The sequence below is a fragment of the Numenius arquata genome, chromosome 3, assembly GCF_964106895.1.
Source record: "Numenius arquata chromosome 3, bNumArq3.hap1.1, whole genome shotgun sequence".
Lineage (NCBI taxonomy): Eukaryota > Metazoa > Chordata > Aves > Charadriiformes > Scolopacidae > Numenius > Numenius arquata.
Window position 1 is genome coordinate 31,128,218 of NC_133578.1, and position 21,806 is coordinate 31,150,023.

Genomic DNA, 21,806 nt, shown 5'->3' on the forward strand with positions numbered 1-21,806 from the left:
GAGTCATTTGAAGTCCAAATACTCTTTCTTGGCAGTTGCACCTAAATCCATAAGAAAGCCTCAAGTCCTGATTTGCCACCCCATTAGTTGTCAGCATGCATCAGTCTTCAGCAGTAATAAAAGCCACGTGCCACAGAGAGCACTCAGGCGGACACCCCAGCGCTGAACCTTCAGGGCAAGCTCTGCACAGGTTTCTAACAAAATCAATCAGAATCCTGAAGAGCTACCGTAAAATTCAGAAATGTCTTATAGCACAAACACTATCTTTTGGTGCTGTTCCAGGTAAGACTCAGTCAAACACCATAAATCCTTACATGGATTTTGTATAAGGTTGGGCCAACAAACACCAGCCTACCTGCCCTGAACACAGGGTGTGTATTCTGAAATGCTGCCAGGCAGGTTGGCCTTACCAGCACAGAAGGATAACAACTCGGTGAGACTGCGCTGCCAACACAACAGTGGTAGCAGCTTCTTTAATGCTAACTCAAAACACGCCCACAACTTTCGAGGACAGTCATCTTCCAAGAAATCATACAGTCCACTTGGCCATGCACAGCACAAACAGATAACATCACTCAACACTACTCAGAACATAAAACATCATCAGCCCTCTTAGAAGTATAGTTCATGGAAACACCAAGTTTAAGTTACCACTTATAAAAAAAAAAAAAAGAAAAAAGAAATAGAACAGACCTTCAGTCAACGAACATCAAATAAAACTGTACCAGTTCACACAGCCCAAAATCTGCCCCCAACTCTGAGCAGCAGCAGCACACTGGTATTCACAACCAGGTGAGGCTTCTTTGCCATTTGAACTCTTACCTTTTCAACACTTGGAGATTAGATTCATCAGTAATTTAAACACTGGACACAGTACACAGCCATAGGCATATTTTTCAGTCAGCAGACCACTAGGGAAAGTACTGAAAGGCCTATTATGAAGGCCAATCACTATCCTTTTCTTGAATGACCACATGAAAATTGGTGACCGTTCCACAATGGATTGAAAGGGCCTTTTGTCTGAAGGAAAAGGACAAGGAGTCACAAAGTATTGCAGATTCATTTGTAACTCATGGTTTTTGAAGAAACTGTATAGTTTCAGTTAAGAGCAAACCAAGAAAAGAATAGGTTTTGAAAATGTTATGCCACATCCCATCCCTACTATGTATATGCAGAGCATATTTTTAGATTAGTTTCTTTTGTATTACAAAAAGATGGGCAGGCATTCTATATTATTGTTTTACAAGAGAAGTTTAAAACACACGCAGAGTTTTGACTTTAGTCCAAAACCCTAATTAGGGTCTGCAGCACAATTTTGCCTTGTCTAAACTGAAAATCATCAGAAGCTTTTTGGGTACAAGATCTAGTAAAAGTGTAATTGTACTGGGATAATAAGTGAAAGCATTGTCAGTGCTGCTTAAAAATCACTTCAGTAAATGAGCAAATTTGCCATCACCCATAAAGTATATGGTGGCCTATTCAACAAAAAGACAACTTTTATATTGAGAAACCAGCATTTGATTCTTTAATTATGAAGTTTGGTTTTGAAGTTCCTCACAAAAACCAGACTATCACATCTGCTGACAACTTCACAGAAGTAAGAAATGTTTCACTTCTCCACCTGCCACAATCACATTTTCAGTTCTCAGGTTTTACATGCAAACGCATACACATCAAAAATGGGATTTGCACACATGATTTCATTACAGAGTTTCTAAACAAGCTCTATATGGACAAACTTTCAGCAGGAAAGACAGTGGGGGCTAATAAAGCAAAACCAGATTTCTTCTAATCCATATCCAGAACTAGGGAATTACTGCACTTCCATTCAGAAACAAAAGTCACAGCTGTCAGACTTGCCCTCTTCACCCATCTGTTCCACCCACGTACTGTGAAACTAAACAGTCAAAAAACGTCAATTTTCACTCTCCAGCTTCTTGCCACATCCCAGAATTTATATTCCTTGTGCTCCCGCAACCCCTCCTGAAATCAAGCAATATATTTTGCACACACAACTTGGTCAAGGTGCCAGCTGGATTTAGCTCTTCTGACTGCACTATCAAATTATATCAAGTAAGGAGCTGGTCTTTGGCATGTTACAAGACAGTACTACCAGGGCGAAAATCTTTGCTGTTGCACCCACAATGCTACTTTCATTGTTCTACTGAAGTAAAACTCCTGCAATGCCAAGAATACGCCCAAGGTAACTATACACCCCATCATCTCACACTTTGTAAAACACAAACTTAGAGTCTTCAGAACTGTAAACAGAATCTTGCAAATGCAATGCAGAGGCAAAACAATGCTGCACCGTGTTCTTGAAGCTCAAGGTGCTCAGAAACAAACAGGGCAAAGAGATGTGAACTGCACAGCCCCCTGCTAATCTCAGTGAAGTTCAGGGCCAAATTCTTTCATATAATAATGTTACAGAGTGTTGCTTTCAAACAGCTGCTAGACTGGGCACTTTCCCCTGCTAAAATAAAGGCACTTTACTACCAAAGTTAACTATTTCACTACTGTTCATTTTTGTACACGGAGAAAACTGCAAGAGAAAGCTAGTGAAGCATCTGAGAAGGGAAGAAAAGGCAGAAGGAAGAAGTGAGAAACTGAAGGATTGGGACAGTGCAGAAAACCATGGAGGAGGCAGTAGCACCAGCCATAGGCATTAGGTCATATTTCCCCAGAGTAACCTGGACAATAAAATGACCTTTCCTTTGGATGTGTAAAGCACTACACCAGATTGTTTCGAGAAAATGATTGAGGATTTTTTTTTCATATTCTGCATGAGTAGCATTACTTAACAGTGACCAAAAACCTCTAAGACATGGGCCCTGATTACATAGTAGGAAATACAGTCCCTAGAATGACAACAGAGGCAACACGCATGGGTGAAAAGGAACACAAATACAACAGCCTAGGGGAATTAATACCAAATACAGGTTTCCTACAACTGCTGACAGGCACAGCTTTGGTACTTCCACAATTGCTAGAAGAAAACTCAAAGAAAATATAAAACGCATTACAAGCCACTGGAATGTTGTGCTTTCTCGTAAAAATAGGCCCAAACAGATTTCGGTTCCAGACAGGTATTTTCTTAAAATTTGGGAAATGGCAGGAAAGTGTCCTGACATAGCCTCATTTCCATTTCTTTGAATGAAAAATGCTAGGTAAGAAAAACTGATTTAGATTCAGAACCAAACCTCCCTCAACACAGAAAGCACTTGGAGATGCTTGTGTTCAATTTTTAGGCTCATTACCATGTGTCAAACAAAACAATAACTCTCAAACACATGTTCCTTCTTTGGCATATGCCTAGGTAAAAGGACTGGGCAATAGACCCTTCAATTAAGGATAACCCTGAGAACATTTTGAAAGGTACTCAATGTACTTCATCATAACACTTTCTTACACAGTAAATTTCCCAGAGTTGTGACCTTACCTCCTTACATGTTTATACAGCATCTGACACAGTACAAGTCTTATCTTGATTGGTGTCTCATTACATTTAACAGATCCTGCTGTTCTCATAAAGGGCCAAACTGCTTCAACTCCTGTACCATAATTAGTGGGACAACGCTCACAGCCCAGCAGCAGTGTTCAGCTCCAGCAGCGTGTGACGGCACCTCACAAAATTCATCAACCTGTTCTGACCTGGAAATTATTCTGCATTTACACGGTTTGACTGCATTCACAGTAACAATTGTGGCAAGGGCACAGTGTCCTGCTCACAGCAGCAGGACAGACTGCTAGACTCTAGTTAGTAGCATTCAACAGGTTACTACCCAGGATTTCTTTCATGACCAGTGCAAATACATTCCTGATTAACCTTGACATTCTGCATGCAACAGTCTTTTCCACTTTCTATTTAGAAAGTTTTTAGTTTACCTTCCTTGAATCATCACATTTTGGAAAATATTTTGTGACTGCATCAGGAACTCAAAGAAACAGAAGGAAGAAGCTTTATACATACTCTGGTAATCCAAATTTCAAAGTTAACAGAAAAGACTTCCCACGGAATATCATTAGTTGCCTTGAGGTATATAAAGCATTTGCACATTTTCAAGCTGGAATCAACCAAATCAGTTCAGGGGAATGTGACCTGGAATGAAACAGATTTTCTGTGGTGCCTCTTAGCTCTCCCCTAAAGAAAATAAATCTGGTAGTACAAGTGATTCACATCTCAGAATGCTGAGGGTGGGGAAGAAGCTTGCACTATTCATTTACAGCTCAACAAAGGAAGCATTACATTCTGATAGAGAATAGAAAATATTGCCAGCTGCTACTGCTTATCAACGAATTCCACACCTAATGATTAAATTTTTCACGCACAGTAAGACAATGAGCATTAAAAACAAATACTAAAAAACCAATCCCATCGCCTTAGCAGTCTTTTACCTTGAGGCAGAAAAAATAAATCCTCAAATGGGCGGATTTGTGCAGAAACGGTAGCTCTGGCACAGCAACCTTCGTCCCTACCTTGAGGTATGTCAGCATTAGCAGCAGCCTTGCACAGCCCATGCAAAAACGTAAGGCAGCATTTCAGGAACAAACGCACCGCTGGCTCAGCGCGTCTGGCCGCGAAGACAGCCGGGGATAAACGGCTGCGCTCGGAAAGACCCGGCTCCTTATTTCCCGGGGGTGCAGTTAATCATTTATGACCAAGGCTGTTAGTGAATAGCCTTGAACAGCGCAGCGCAGCCCAGTTTCGTCTCCGGCGGCGCCTCGGGGCTGGCGGAAGAGGGCGAACCGCGGCGAGCGGCTCCCGGGCGCTCGCCGGGCGGGGTCCGAGGGGCCGGGGCCGGGCCCGGCTGCGGTCCCCGTGCTGTCCGAAGGGGCCCGCCCGCAGCTGGCCGTCGGAGCGGAGACGCGAAGCGCTAGAGCAGCGAGCGGAGTGCCGCGCAGCACCGCAGTAACCGTCCACCCTCTTCCCCGGCACCCCTCAGCAGGAAACTCCCGGCGGGCCCTCCTCCGCCCCCCGCGGGCCCGCCACCCCGCGCAGGTGCCGCCGAGGGGAGGGGAAGGGCAGGACAACGCCTTACCTGGTAGCCACCGGGCCCGCAGGGAGGCCGGAAGGCCGCGGCAGAGGCCGGGGAGAAGGCTGCGGACCGGCGGGGCGCGGCGGTCCGGTGGTGGGTGGCGGCTGTGGCACCGCCGCCCGCTGGCGGGGACACGCCGCGCGCCCCTCCCCTGCGCGCGCGCCGCCCCGGGCCCGCCTCAGTAACGGCCGCAACGGCCCCCGCCCACGGCAACGGCGCGCGCCCCCGGCAACGGCGGGTGAGGGCGCGGAGAGCGACGGCGGGCCGGAGCGAGGGGACGGGCCCGAGACGTGGGACGCTGAGGAGCGGGGTTGGTGAGGTGGCCGGAGCCCGGCTCCGACGGCAGAACGCGAGTGGCGTGCGTCCTGGGCGCCGGGCGGAAGGAGCGTGGCGGTTTGGGCCGGAGCGGCCACTGAAACGAGCGACAGATGCTCTCAAACCAGGACAAGGAGTCCTGGGGGACGGAGGGCAGCCCCCCGCGCTCTGGGGACTTACTCTGCAGCGGGCTTATAATTGACATGGGCCCTTCTTGCCACGTACCAATAAATGCCTGAGGCGCGCAGGGACAGCACAAGTCCTCATGTAAAGACCTACTCCAGAGCTTCTCACTGAGCAAAATGAAACAGGTGACATAAATCATTCCCAGCATATGAATCTTCCCATCTGTGAATACTCGTGGCAAACAACCAGGATATAAAAAATTACTGCAAGTTTTTCAGTAATCAGTGTTTTAAAATACTACCTAAAAGCTCCAAAGAAAATACAGAGCCAGGGTTGTTAACACAAAGCTAAAGGAACAATAAATAACTATCCACTTAAATTTAAACACTAGAATGTGGAGGTACAACTGCATACTTGGAACTAAAAAAATCAGAGCAAATTTTCCATACACAACTGTAATCTGGATTTACTATCAGTACTGGTGTCTTACACCATCATCAGCAGTTCCTTTAGCCCAAACACATCAGTTCTCATTTTTGTTAGCAATGTGAGCCATAAGTACTGGAAAATCATAGCATTTCCTCTCAAACTCACTGCATACCTCTTTTCCTGCTAATGCAAAGGAGTCTCTCTTGGTCATAATACACCTCTACTTGAACTCCCTACCCTCAATCAGAAAACCAACTTCTTACACCTTCAAACATAGTTTGGAGGTAGCACTTGGTCCTTATTCTTTTCAACCATGGATTCCCAAACTGCAGCATGGAAAATAATTCAAGGTGAAGTTTATAACAAGTATGTATCTGACCCACCCTCCAAACCAGGCAGAGCTGGCAGCGTTTCCTCATGGCAGGCAGAGAACCACCTCGGTGTGATAGCACGCGATTCTCTGTGATGGTGGTGCCCAACTGAACCCTCGCTGGGCAGTTTATTCAGTTGCAGTGGCTTCATGGAATGAGTATCTCTTGAATGGACTCATCCACCTGCTGCAGAAAACTGGGCATGAATGAGATAGTCAACGTTAAGGTGAGGCCACAGGTTATTAACATTTCATTTGGAATCACATCTTCAAACCTATTCAGAACTTCAGAAAATGTGGGTTTATTTTAAACAGCGTAACTTTGAATGTCCAGGATTGTATCTTATAGTATTGCTGACATTTATCCGCACCCTGAGCTGTATGAATTTTGCCTGGGAGTTTTGGAAACGATTCTGAAGTTCAAGAGAACAGGTGCATTATATTCATAAAACAAGGGTGCCACTGACCTTTCAGCACAAGAGAATAGATGTGAATCATGGACCTGAGACTCAACTAAAGGAACACAGTGGAAACACATAGGATGAAAGGCTCTAAAGGCTTACAAATTATATTTGGATGGGGAGAGCAGGGAGAAAAAGAATGTGGGAAAAAGAAGAATGAAAAAGGATCCTGCTGTTTAGCTCATGCATAAACTGTATGTGCTCAGCCAAAGGTCACTCCCTTTATTTTCTCATTAATTTCAATAATGGTAGACGGTATATGAAGAACAATCTAAAAATAAGAACAGCCAAAAATAGCTTAGGTTTTTCTGTGACAGTGTACTGGGAAGAAAAACCCAAGCTGCAACTTCATTCCATATCTTTACTTTTGACTTTTTAAAAAGCAGTGACTTAAAGTTAATTTAAGATTAATTGTGAATTTCTTTAGAAAAGTTAAATAAAAATTAAGCAGTCTACTTCTAATGTATTTTCCAATAAAGTTTTTGTACCCTGTGTGCACTGAAATTATTTAATTCCTGTTTTATTTTGGTTTTTTGTCATCCACCAGTGTTGGCAAGAAACGGTATATTTGGACAGTTTTGAGGGTGAGTTGTCTGGGTACTAAACACAACTAAGGAAAACACTAAGTACTAAAGCTGAGTTGTAAACAAATAGAGAAGGAATAACAGCTTTGGGAGGCCGGCAGGTCCATGCAAAAGCTGGCACAAGGAATGTGCCATCCACAGGAACAGAAAGTAGAGGCTGGAATGGGAACATAGAAGGGATCATGAATATTCTGTAGTGACGATGATGAATGGCTGCCTTAGATCTTCAGGAAACAGGAGTCCTTCATACAGAGCCTGATGCAACATCTGCCAACTTTTTTCTAGGGAATAAAGGACCAACATCTAGAAGCTGATCTCCAGACGAGGTGCTACAGATTCTACATCAGTATTTAAGGAGTTTTAGCATTTTTCCACCAGCTTTTTATTTTTTGCAGTAAATGTGCCAATCTGCGTTGACTTGCAGTACATTTGGCTGTATGCTGAGCCTACATTTTAAAAAAGAGGACACCAGCTGCCCAGAGATGCCCTTGTCATCTTCTGTTTATGCCAAATAGCAGTATGAAACTTAAGGTCAACACATGTTGCAGTGTTTGGTTCCTCTGTAGAGGTTATTCATCGATAAAGGTAAAATGGTAACAACAATTAAACATCCCAGCTGGAAACTTTGGGCTATATTAAAAGTGAGATGACCTGGTCAGAGCACTGACTTTGGATTTGGCATTAAACCCTCCGTTCACAATGTTTCCTATACAACCTTCGTCATATTTCTGATGTGACCACAGACAACTCATTTAATTTCTCTGGGCCTCAGTTTCCCACCTGCAAAAGAAGAAAGGAATTTCCAAACCTCAGTGTATATGACAAATATTAGGAGATACTCCAGGTGTAACCATACAATGTAGTAACTTTGGCAGTAAAGGTGCCTTAATGATTTCTTGCTCTCTTGCAACCCCCCTGTCTCCATCTCGGCACTGTAATCTGTTATTCTACTCAGTTTGTGAAACTTCCCGGCAGACCAGACCACTGAAATGACCTGGGCTAAAAATAACATCCCCCTTTTCTTTAAAGACTTTTTAACAGATCCAGTTGATATTGGAGCTCCGGCAGCCAGTGACCTGTCATGAAAAGGACCTTGAAAGCTGTTGTGTCGTACTCCAACATCAGATAATGAGCTGCAGTAACCCAGAGGGATGTCACAACACAACCTTTGTAAATTCATTGTTCCTGAAGGGGAAGAACACCCCCCCACACATCATATGGATTTGTATCTTGCGCCACTTGATTACTATTGGAGCTAGGGATGGAACAGGAACCAAGTGAACGCAAAGATAATGAAATACATCCCAACGCAATTGTTCTATTTCCTTGCTTCTTCAAACACCTACTGCTCCCACAAGACTGACAAGACTCCAAAGCTTCAGTTACATCAGTGGCACCATGTCCTCTTAGACTGCTTCTCAGCACTCGGTTTTACGGTACTACCCGAAGCAGGTCACTGCCATTTTTCCTGGCTTACAGATAAAAGACAGCAGCACAGAAAGAAACAGTGCAGAGAACTTTTCAGCTGCAGAAATGAGACACAGGTCATCCGAGTCCTGCCCAATGCGCTAGCTACAGAGCTTCACCTCCTGCTATTTGCTGGGGCCCGTTGCCTCACCAAAGGGACTGGGTGCCATGTGCAGAGACAGGACTGGAGACCATGGAGCAGGGAGGAAAGGCATCTGGAGAGGAGCTGAGGTGTGTCTCTAAGTACATATTTGTTTGTGGGTTTCAATACTAGAATCAGTTATTAAAAGTTTGTTAACCAGCAACAAATTAAATCAGTTGAAATTCCCCTGGCACAAAACTGTTTCTGGCTTGCAACAGGGGGAAATTGATTCAACACAGAAATTTGGAAATAAACTGGTACAGTCACAGTGCTCTGGCAAGAGATCTGAGGGTGAAGATACGGAAAACAGCAAATTACGTAGCTCATGTTGTACAGCGGTTGCTAATCTGGGGCATAAACGTAATATAGCTCTTCTAAGCCAGGAGAAGGGCTGACAATAGCATTTTATCCTGGCTTTTGTTAACTGCAGTTAAAAACTTCAGTGTTAATGGGAAGAGGTTCAAAGGGAGGCACCAGATGTGATTAACAGGGATATGTCTTTAGGAGATAGATGTTTACACGCACAGCTTAGGAGAGAGCTGCCAAGCAAAGAAAAAACAGAAGGCACCTTCAAAGGACCTCTGTGGAGACATAAAGAGCATTATATGGAGTATCAATGTGGAAAGAAGAAAAAGAAGATTCATAATAACTACAAACAATTCGGACAGTCACAATGGACCAGAAGCCACGAAAGGCTGGTTTTCTACATGTTATCAGCAGAAAGTTGTATTCAACATTGAAAAATTTTTTAGAAATAGAAAATCTGGATTTGCACGTGTGATCCCAAGCAAAAAAAAAAAAAAAATCATGGAAAGACAGCTTTTTTGGCTCTCAAAGCAACAGGTCAAATTCAGAAAGGATAATTCACAACCCACACATAAGTTAATGGCCATTATGTTTGCTCAGACAAAGCCTGAATTTGATTAAATGATTATGAGCATGCAGACTATATACTATATAAACAAAAATCTGTTTTGCAATGAGATTATTTATATCAAAGATAACTTCAACTGCTGCTCTCACACTTGGTTTAAAAATACAATGTCCTCAAATGACTGTGACAGTCAAAGTAAAATATTCTAAGAAAGATTTTTATTTTTAGTTTTTTAAGACTGGCAAACAGACTGTCTAAAACCTTTACAGAAACATGCAGTTGAAAAAAGAACCTGAGCATTTTCTGATTCCAGAAGCAATGCAGCAGTATCTTGTGGTATCCAATGTTTCAGAGTGAGTGGACTTGAGCAGGGTGGTAAACACTTAAGAATGACTGAAGTTTGAAAACAAACAAAAAGAAGCCTTGAGCTCACTCTTGTAGTAAATGGGAAAGAAGTGAGGGAAAGCTTGGCAAAAATCAGCATAATAGTAGGCTTATTGTTGAATCTGAAAGCTTCATTTTCCAACAGTGTCCCTTTTTCTGGGAAGCTGCACAACCACTCTGAAAGCGCTTTCTATAGAGATGATAAATCTATGGTGGAGATTTATGCACATTCAGATTAAGTCAGGAAATCAGTCCTGAAAAGGATAATTAAATAGAGAGACAAAAACCTAGAAGAAAAATTACCAAAAGCCCACAAAACAAACACAGCTAACAATACACCATGATATATCAGGTCCTGGGATTCTGACTCTGACTTTGGCACTTATTCTTGCTCAAGCAATGTACAGGGTGAGCAACCTCATCCTCTTCCTCACTGTGGTTCCCAGGATTCCAGAGAGGGGCACTCTGCACTGCAGCAGATTCTGGACTGTAGCAGAGTGAGTGAACAGATGAGGCTTGGTATCTTTGGTCCTCCCATTTTAGGTGTTTCTTATTGCACAAGCTCTTAATTCATCAATAACCATAGGAAGAAAAAATAATCTATATCTATACATGGGATTGTTTGAGACCACAGCCTTCCTGCTGCCATGTGGGCATCCAAACAGGAGGGGAAAGATCCACAGACAGCTCTCAGTGACACCAGACAACCCCCCAAAAAAAGGCTGCGGTTTGCTGGAAGAGTTTCTGATAATGGCTCGCAGTCCCAGGATGTCGAAGCTGTGTTAATTTAATGTCTGAGGATGTCGGAGCTGCGTTAACACTCATCTTTTGATGACTTCCACCATGCATTTAGGGTGCCCAGCAGTAAAGGAACAGCTGAAGAAGTTCTTCCTTTAGTTAGCAGCAGTGGTAGACTTTTGGTCTATAGTTGGACTGGTCTAGACATTGGGCTAAAGAGAATAGCCTGACTGTTTAGCTTTAGGCATCCAACTCGAGTGCCTAAGCCAGCAGCCTCCATGCCTAGGTTGTCAGGGAAGCACAGGTGTCCCACTGACTCTAGAGGAGCTTTCAGCCCCATAATCACCAAAATTAGGTGCCTGAAGTTAGGCTATGAAAAACACCAGCGCAGGGATGACCTGAACAGTCACAGTGTTACTTGGCGTTACTTTCCTGCAGCACTTGCCTGCTGCAGGAGGAAGGAAAATGACCCTCAGTAACCCAGAGGCACTCTGCTGCTGTCTCCCTCCAGCAGCTTACTACTTTCTGTTCTAAAAGGGCTTAGTCCACCACCAAAACTCCAGCAACAAAAGAATATCCATCAGCTGGTAGCAGTAGTAGATTACCATCCTCTGACTGGAGTCAATACCGTGAGCAGAAAATGTGAGGGGTCATAAGCAAGATGTGAGATTTTGAACATTGCAGTCTCCATTTTATAACCAGCAGCCTGGTCTTCAGGCACAAATAAGTGAGGTGCTGTGAGAGCTGGCTCTTTTGACACAGAGGTCACTTCTCCCCTTTCGGCTTTACAAGACATGCAGCCAACTCAAGAGTGTTGGCGGTAAAGCAAGTATACTGACTGAACAAAATTTAGTGAAAAAGCCCTTCTCTTTTGCATCACTGCAACTCTAAAACATGCAAATTCAGTACTGTGTCATAGTCCAGTGGGCAAACTACTCCAGCTTTGATGGTATGGTATACAAATGCTGCAACTTTGTGAGAATCTTTAATTTGTGCACCATGACTTTATAATTAATTCATTTATTTATTAAATCTTGTCCCATTTCTCCAAAGTGGATTCAATCCTAGTGCCTGATTAATCTCACGTGGGAGCTAAGGACAGGTTCAGATGAAAAATTTGATATCTAAAAGATGTAGATCTGATTCCAAGTTTTGCAGTGCAAGATGACCTGTACTAGAAAGTATTTACAGTCCTTTCTCCTATGCCACTGGACACACACAAAAAAGAATTCCAATTTCTATATATGAGTTCTGTTTTAGGTGGTACACAAAACAGTATTTCAGCCCTTGCTCTCTTCTCCTTTCTGCTAACAAGAATAATTTACAACAGTTCAATGTTTTTTCCACATTGGCTGGGAGAGTTTATAGATGGCAATTTACCTTCTGTTACTAGTAAGCCAAGCTGAATTCAAACAATGATCTTGAGGGAAAAAGCACTGTATCATTTACTAATCACACAAATCACAACAACATCCCTTAAACACTGAATCTGATAGCAAAATATTCCTCTGCCATCTTGGAGGCGTATGGGAGTTTAACCGACACTTTGATTGGTGTAATGACTAAACGTGTATAACAGGGAAAGATGCAAAGTAGGGGCTCCACTCAAGGGCTGGTTTTGCATATGGACATTACCCTGGTCTCCTTCACATCAAGAAAAGTCATCTGCACAAGATAATCCTAGATAGAAGGAGAAAGAGAAGAGCAAAGATATTCAGAGCTTTGGAGCACAGTTTCAAAATCTGTAATCCAACATAAAACTTATCTGGGAAGAAATGTAAATAGTAGAAGTGGCACATTTAAGTTATGATTTAACTTTTGGAGTCAGGAGTTTGGCAGTTGAGGTTATTGTTGTTGATACAGTGATATATCTGACAGTATTTGACAAAAGGGTTGGCCAACAGGCTGAAACATGTAATCAAATGGAAGAAACAATAAATACAAGGATTACAGCTTCAGTGTTGTTACACAGCATGCAGGAAATTAAAGGAAGTAAAGTAGTGAAAGTAGTAGTTAAAGTAGTAAAAAATAGATAATAATGACAGAAGAAACTACAAAGAAACCCGTTCCAGTGCCTCACCACCCCCATAACAACAACAACAAGAAAAAAAAAATTAACAGGTTGCCCAAAGAAGTTGTGGACGCCCCATCCCTGGAAGTGTTCAAGGCCAGGCTGGATGGGGCTTTGAGCAACCTGGTCTAGTGGGAGGTGTCCCTGCCCATGGCAGGGGGGTCAGAACAATATGATCTTTAAGGTCCTTCCAACCCAAACCATTCTATGAAAAGGTACAAAAAAATCCAAGGGGTAACAAGGTTTGATCAATTAGCAGTATGCTTTAGAAGTACAATGATCATACCAGAAAATATGCCAGCAGTGTGATTCAGAAATTACCAAGGTAACTTAAGGTTTAATTCGGAATGATGCTAAACACAGATTTGGTTTGTCTCTGAAAAGACTTCAGCTCAACATGGTAGAATCCAAAGTCCTCAATAGCAAAAGGAAAGCGTCTCCACGCCTCTGTGCACTAAGAAAGCAGCACCTCTATTTAACAGAGAGGGAGTCCCAGCTCAGAAAGTGCCTCACCCATGGCTGCATAGCAAGGCTGTGTGAGAACGTAGGAGTGAACGCAGTGCCCCAGCAGGACCCTACCTTATAGCAGCTGTTGAAAGTTACCCTAAAATTAAATCTGCTTAAAACAGCACTCTGGCTAAAACAAAACAAAATCTGTCTCGGTGCAATGACTTGATTTAATGCACGAACACAGCTTGCTAGTTTCAAAGACCAGAAAGGACAGCTCATGGGCTAAGAAAAGACAGAGCTGACATTAAAAGAACAGAAGACAAAACTGAAAAAGGGACATATATATATATATATCATAGAATCACAGAATTGTTTAGCTTGGAAAAGACCTTTAAGATCATCAAGCCCAACCTTTAACCTAGCACTGCCAAGTCCACCACTAAACCATGTCCCTAAATACCTCATCTATATGTCTTTTAAATACCTCCAGGGATGGTGACTCAAACACTTCCCTGGGCAGCCTGTTCCAATGTTTGACAACCCTTTAGATGAAGAAATTTTTCTTAATATCCAATCCAAACCTCCTCTGGCTTAAAATGAGGCCATTTCCTCTTGTTCTATCACTTGTTAGTTGGGAGAAGAGACCAACCCCCACCTCGCTACAACCTCCTTTCAGGTAGTTGTAGAGAGCAATGGGGTCTCCCCTCAGCCTCCTCTTCTCTAGGCTAAACGCCAGTTCCCTCAGCCGCTCCTCATAGGACTTGTGCTCTAGACCCCTCACCAGCTTTGTTGCCCCTCTCTGGATATGCTCAGAACCCCAATGTGATTTTTGTAGTGAGGGGCCCTAAGCTGAACACAGTATTTGAGATGCAGCTTCACCAGTGCCGGGTACAGGGGGGCAATCACTTCCCTAGTCCTGCTGGAGCCACACTATTTATGATACAAATATATACACATACACACACTAATAAAAGAGAAAAACAACCAAAAACTTTGCGATCATCCTTTGTACAAGTGCCCTACTGCATGTAACAGAATTCAAACAGTAGTTCTGTAGTCATAGCCCCCAAATCTTCTAGAACATAAAGAACATGTCCCATTTGTGACCCACTGTATTACAGAAGAATATAATTCTGTATTAATTAAAATCCTTAGACTGGCTTCGAAATGTTATGAAAAAGATACCATTTATTATATGCCAGAGCACTTCTCCCTGAAGGATGTGTAAGGAGTTAACGCACACAGATGTGTACTGTTACTTATCAGCACTTCACTGCCATTACTATGACAGCAAGGCAAAGACCATTTTGTTCTGCCCCACTCCTTCCTCAGCAGAACTGCCAGTTGACTTCCAAATTCAGAATCTTAACAAGAACTGATGTTTGAGAACAGATTTTGCATTGTGTCCTAAAAGCTCAATCTGATATGAAATTTAATGAAAAGGAAAGGTGGAACAAAAGGCTGTCCTTTTCTAAGGCGAAGGAACATTAAGAGGCTGATTATGCTGTTTGCAGTACAACATTCATTAAAAAAAAAAAAAAATCAAACAAAACTCAGAACAAGCATTTTCTGGGGTAAAACGTGCCTAAAAACTACCTGCATCTTCTTTTGTTGCTCACAGACAAGTGCAGGGACCAGCATGTTGCTGCTGCCTACAGGACATGCATGTCTCACAAGAAAGAGCATGTACAATGAAATAACAGCAGGTTCATGGGGAAATAGTGTAAAACACTAAGTGGAGTGCATCAAGGGAGTAGCCAAGAACACGTAACATGCCAGCCATCATTATACTTCTTATCCGCATATCCCTATATTATAAATATTAATATGACAACTGGTGCAGGAGGAGGCTGCTAAGGCATCAGAATAGCATTTTCTGATTTATTCTGACACTTTGCACACTCCAAAGAATAAAGATCAGAGGGAGAGAATGCTACAGACAAATAGGGGTTTGACCACTTCCTAGCTGGTTCAGGCTCTTACCTGGCTCTACACAGGTCAAATAAATAAGGAGTCCCTCCCACATTAAATAATTACTTTATCAACCCAATTCACCAAAGCTGCATGAGTAAAACTACTGATACAAGTAGTACATATCAAGGACAAGGTAGAGAAGTCAAGAGAGTAAGGCTCAGTGAAATGGGACTCCAGCACAAACAGGCTGGAAAACAACTGGAAGGATGAAAAGACAGAGAGGATGCAAGGGATGCAGAATGCAGCAGGTCTTACTCTCCTGGAGAACAGGTTCAGTGTGTCTGCATGTGTGTAAACATCATGAAAGATCCAGATGGTCTTCTCCACCCAACAGCGTAGTTTGCTCATGTAGGTCTTGGAGGACATAGTTACCTGAACAACCTGTTCCCTCTTGTAAAACTTTCACGTCATCTGAGTTTACCCTGCTGAGTTGACCACAAAACAACAAAGCACTTATCTGTTCCCCCCATTATGTCACAAACACTATATAAACTGTATTTTGTCTACAGCAAAGTAAGCGTTAATTTGCCCATAGGAACAGAGGCAGACAGAGAAAGAAAGTGAGGAGATAGAGCGAAGCTGCAGGCTGCAAGTTATGCCATTTGATTCCCAGCTTTAAATAAACCCTTTGAAGTGGAACAGGTTTTTTATGTTAAAATAAGCTGCTTTTTACTATGCATCATTGTTTATGGTTGCAAAAATGACTCCACTTGAACTCAAAACTGGATATTCAGTGCTGAAAAAAACCAGCAGAAAATTTCTGTGCAGATCCCCACCATTCCCAGAGCTCCCATGCTGCTTCCAACACTTATTAGCTGCAGCAGTAATAACTGTCACAGTAACAGGTGACATTGTTTTGCAGGCACAGTTCAGAAATTTTACCTTGATCCCTACAAACCATAAACTGAATGGTAAAGCTCCACAACTGAAAAGTCTAAATTAACTACAGAAAAAAATAACATACCATCTTTGTCAACCTCACTTGTCAAAAAGATCTTCAAAGGCCACAGAAGAGAATACAGCATGCGGACAAGTGCGTGCTGTAGCTGCTGAGCTGGGTTTCAAAGCATTCTCCTCTCTTCTGTCTCCTATGCTTTGTGAAATTACACTATAAATATCAAGCAGAAGTACAAATAACTTTCTAAATGGAGAGTAAGTTTGCACTTATCTGAGGATAAGTTTGGCAACTTTGCCAATCAAATCCACATAATCTATTCTTTTGTTAAAAACAAAATTGAAGAAGAGGAGGCACAGCTAATGGAGCTCTCAAAATGGTGGATGATGTCCACAGAGAACAATGGGAGAACTTCAGTGTTATTTTTCTACTGTATAGATCTTGCTTCAGTATTTAAAGGGTTCACCCTTGCCACTTATGAGATCTCCAGGACTTTGTAGATTTGATAGCATTTAAATCTGTGTCAGAATTCCCAAAGTTTTTTCTTCTCCATGAGAAACAAACAGTTTGTGTCTACTGTATACAACAATGGATGATGAAGAGGACCTCACCAAAAGCTTGCTGTGTTGTTGTGTTTCTGTTAAGTAACAGCTGCAAATTAAGGATTGCAAACTTGACTACGTGCAATATCAAACCTTAAGTCCCAGAAGTATTGAGCTGTAAAGAAACAAGCTAGGAAGCAGTCGTTAATTTTAACTAAATTAAGTAAAGGAACAGCCGCATTTCCAGGAGCAAAGCCCCAAACAACAAAGGAAGATGAAGAAAAGACAGGCCTATACATATTTCTTCTAAAATGGCTCTATGAAGGGAGAAAACACAGATTTAGAATAACATCTAAGATAGGACTTAAAGACCAGTAAAATGCAGTTCTGGTACTTGTTCCAGGGATACCAACAATTTGCTACAATCCCCTTATCAAGGTGTTGTGATTAACAAGATAGAAAGCTACACAGTGGTCAAAGTAAGATGAAATGCTGGCAGTTAGCCAAACATGGGTTCAGGAAGACATTATTTGTCATGCTCAGCATTCATTGCTATTGCAAAGCTGCTCTGAGATCAAAATCTTGATTGTAATCCATCAAACCAACAACCACCGTGAGCCAAATGGCTGAGCGATTGTGATGACACAGCTGGCTGCAGGGATGGTGCTAGGAACTAATATGTGACGCTGCAATCAGTGTGTAGAAAGCTTTCGACGAAGGGAAAAGCAGCATGGTAATTGCAAATAACCACAACACAGGAATGATATCAAAAGAGTTGTCAGAAACAAACCAAATCATGTCATGCTGATTTTTGAAGGAGAAATATTTAGGCCTGTTGCTCACAATTTAAACAAAAGATGTGTCTACACATCTCTTCACCTAGTATGGGCAGAAAACCTCAGTTCTCTTCCCAGTCAATATCAGTCCAGGTCCATACTGAGCAACGCAAGTGATTTCCCCATCGCTGCCCTACCCCTAGTGCTTTCACAGGAACCAGGCTCCAGCAGCTACAGTCACAGGCTGTCTTCAGGGGGGAGCATCAGAAGAAAGAATCAGCATGCTGGACAATTCAAACTAACTGGAAACAGTGTTCACAGGTGGTCATTAAGAATACCACTGTCACACAAAATTGATTTTTCCCTGGGCCACTGCTAGCACTTTGGCTCTATCTTGCCTACTAGACAGGGTGTGAGAGAACTATGCGGACTGTCTCTGCAAAAGCAATCTCGCACTTTTGCTTCCATGAAAGCAGGATCAATCTGCCATTCAGCAGGACTCTGACCAAACTCTGCTTAGTTTGCTCTGGTAAGTCACCTCAGAGAAGCATTCAACACAATTGAAATCCAACGACAGTATTCCTCTCTTTGGTTTCTGCTTCCTATTGCCTTTTTTGCTTTGACCCTTCATCTTCCATCCACAGGATTTTTGGCTTTAGTGTACATTTTTTTATCTAAATATAGTAGCTTTTTGTCTCTCTACTACAACCTTGGCTGCCTTTAATGGATCATGCATGAAATTAGGCCTAGTTTGCATTCTAATCAACTTTGGTGACTTATGCTTTTAATTTGTCCTTAATATTCCTCCAGTTTGCATGGATGGTGCATTATAAAGAACCCTTTCTATGTGTCATTGTGGTTTCAACTTGAGGGGAAAAAAAGATTTCACAAATGGTATGGATACAAGAAATATATGCAATTTATCATAAACCATTATGATTTTATTCTCTCCAGCTGGAGCAGCAGACATGTTAATATGCTTTTCCAATTGTAAAAGTACCACGTGATTTATTATTCCATGAGGAGCAGGGGTCCAACAAGGCCCCTACTTGGATATAATCTCTATGGGATTCTCAACATATTGTAAATTGCTGGATCCGAGTAACCCGTCTCCAAAACCACAGTGGGCCTCTGACTGCCTTGCACGCAAAGATTTAACAGGTTAATTGACCAAATCATGCTCACTTCAATAGCCCCTTTGTGTTCAAGATCTGACCCACAGAAGAGCTCTGAAAGTTTAGAGCACAACATTAAGTGGTAAGTATTACTGGGTCACATTTTGAGGTTCCGTATCAGTTGTTACTTAATGTTTATTCAGGCAAACTTTGATTAAAGTAGAGTACCGAGTCAAAAACCCAGTAAGGACCTCCAAATTTCACCCATTATTAATCATTTGATGTATCAACTAAATGTAATATTCTCTGACATCTTTTACTCTTGCCTAATTAAATATCATTCTAAATAAAAGATATTCAACTGTCATTTAAAAAGTGTGATTTACTGATAGCCAACCTGCTCATCTGATAGTTGAATGAACCGAGAAGCTTCTATGAGGGTTCTTGAAGCAATCTTTCATTACAGTCGTATTTATTGCCAGTTTCTGACTGTTTGTATTTAACAATAATTAGAATGGTAACTCCAGAAATGAGAAAACACATATATTTCCAGAATATGGAAAAACACATATCCAAAGAATATTAACTGTGCATAAACCAGCAACTTTTTTAAAGACATCAAGATCTTTTCCCATCATATCAGACATACGGTACTCACACTAAATATACTCGCAAGTGGTTGAGAGCAGTGGGAGATTTGTCCACGCTGATAAGAGTAGTTCTCTTAGTATTTCATATCTCCTACAACACATGTTTTATTAAAGTATTTGTTTCCCACTTGTTATTTGGAATAGAAGAGTTAAGAGATAAGCAGGGCAGTAAAATTTTGAACCTATCATCTAGAACACTTGGTCCCATTGAAACAATACAGAAAAACTGATGGGTTCACGGCCACTAGTGCCACCAGGATTTCACCTTCTATGGCCCTGGCACCCTGACAGTTTGCAACACTAGGGCTAAAGGCAGATTTGTCAACCTCATGGGTTTCAGATATTATTTGCTTGGGGAAGTAATGCAGGCTCATTTCTAGAATTTAAAGATGAAGAGATCTCCTGTCAGCTGAGGAAGTAACATTTCAGCCAGAAAAGAACACTTGAACTTGAACATCAGTGGTTACATGGTCAGATCACAGGTCTGACCTCAGTGTCTCATCTCTCAGAGTCACAGTCAGTAACTGATACTTAAGAAAGAGTGTGACGAGAAAGCGCCCAGTGCGACCTCACCACTAAACTTCCCCAGTTTCCAGAAATGTGCAGTTTGGGCACCTTTGCTCTGGTATGGTGGATATTATCAGGATCAACATCTTAATCTTTCAGGGTTTAAAAAAAGGAAATGACAAACAGCACTTGAGTGTGTCACTTTATATGGGTGACAACTCCCGTAGTCCGAATAGTTGCCCTGATCAAGGCCAGGTTCCTAAGCGCCTTGCAGAACTGAAACATTAAAGTTTGAGAGGCACTGGGAGGAGGAAGACATTTTCTTAGGCTTGGCTGATTTTGCTCTGAGGCTGCCAGAGTCTGAAAGAAGGCAAACTTAAACTGTGTTACGTTCTCAGTGTTTACAAAAGCTGTCTTTACTCAAAGGTATATTCTGGAGAAACACTTGGCCAGACTCTGGAGATCTTACTCGTTCTACTTTTGCAAACTTCAAAAGAACTTTAACAAGGTATTATGCAAGCATTATAATATTTCAGCCTAAGGTAAATGAAGCTCACAAGGAAAACTTACTTTCTGTTCAATCCTAGGAAAGGAAATAACCCAGCTTCTTAGATGGAATCTAACCCCTTTGAAGGCAACTGATTTAGTAAGGGAGAATTTTATCCTCAATTTCTGAACATACTAATTATATAATAATTATCGAATAATTATCTCCTTCATTGTTTCTTGGAATGCAGGTTTGAGAGACCAAAAGTAGTCTGGGATTCAGAGCTTCCTGCAAACAAGAAAATACATGTTTTTAAACTATCAGTAAAATGAATCGGAGAAATATTGTCCTGATTGTGAGATAAATGAAGGGGAGAAATACTTTTCTATATTAATCTAAAGTATGTACACACAGAATTAAGGGAAAAAAGAAATTTTGACTATTACATACTGAAACTCCAGGGAAAGAGCCAAATATATCGAGTTTGGCTTTTCCTCATATGCAGGGCAGAAATATTTCATAATAATTTGCAATACGTAAAAAAAATATGTTATTTTCCCATTTTTCTCCCCCATAAAATGTAACCTCAATATAGCAAAGGTTGTTCTAAACCAGTGCTGCTATTTATCCATGGAGAAAGCTCCTTAGAGAGGCAGTATGCTGCAAACAAACTATACAATTTAAAAAGCTAAATTATGTAAATGAAATACAGAGCTGCTCTCGGCAAGCTCACTGTTACCCAGAGATTTCAATGAAAGCAACTTATATCAGTATAAAGTTCTCTCCATTTACAAAAATCCTTGTCTTTACAATCTTTTCTTTTGCTTTAACAAAAGCTGGCACTTCTGCCATTTGCACAAAGTAGAGACATTCCCTGTTCGCTGCATCAGAACTGAAGCAAGAAATCATGTAAGTGCCAGTCAGCTCTCCTATCTGAAATGCTGGGAAAATACATTAAAATAACTTAGCACGGTCTAGACAGGCTCAGCACTGTCTACCACCAAAATTGTGACCCAGGCATACCCAAAAGCATGAGATTGTCTTTGAACGGTAACATCTTTCACAAATAATTTGTTTACCTTTTAGGTCTTTTGAATCTTTGCTGTGATTTGAACACTCCCATGATGAATAAATTTTTTTACTAGTGTCAAAAAAACAGAAGCAACATTTCACCCATCATATCCTGCCAAGGAGCTGGAATCTGAACAAAAAGTGTAGTATATTGCAAAAATCAAAATAAAATTGTAAGAGTGAACAGTAACACTCATTTCAGGAAAAGTTCAACTAAACGGGGGAGGGGGAGGAAGTGTCTCTAAGCTAAGTATCCAAAAAATGAGAAAAAAAAATAGGGAAACTGAAAAACCAGAAGTTTTACACTGTTGTCATTACTCAAACATCAGAATTAGCTTTCCA

The 21,806-nt window shown here is 41.7% G+C and overlaps 1 protein-coding gene across 2 annotated transcripts in view; it reads right to left on the reverse strand.

The window, feature by feature from the left end:
• Positions 1-21,806, reverse strand: part of SPATS2L (spermatogenesis associated serine rich 2 like) — a 157,848-nt gene that overhangs the window by 83,635 nt on the left and 52,407 nt on the right. Inside the window, exon 1 of one of the 2 annotated variants that reach the window (XM_074144851.1) lies at positions 5,040-5,193. The exons of the other annotated variant lie outside the window; for it this stretch is intronic. The gene's annotated coding sequence lies outside the window, so the exon portion shown is untranslated. Of the gene's footprint in view, positions 1-5,039; positions 5,194-21,806 lie in introns of those variants that run through there. 2 annotated transcript variants of the gene reach the window in all.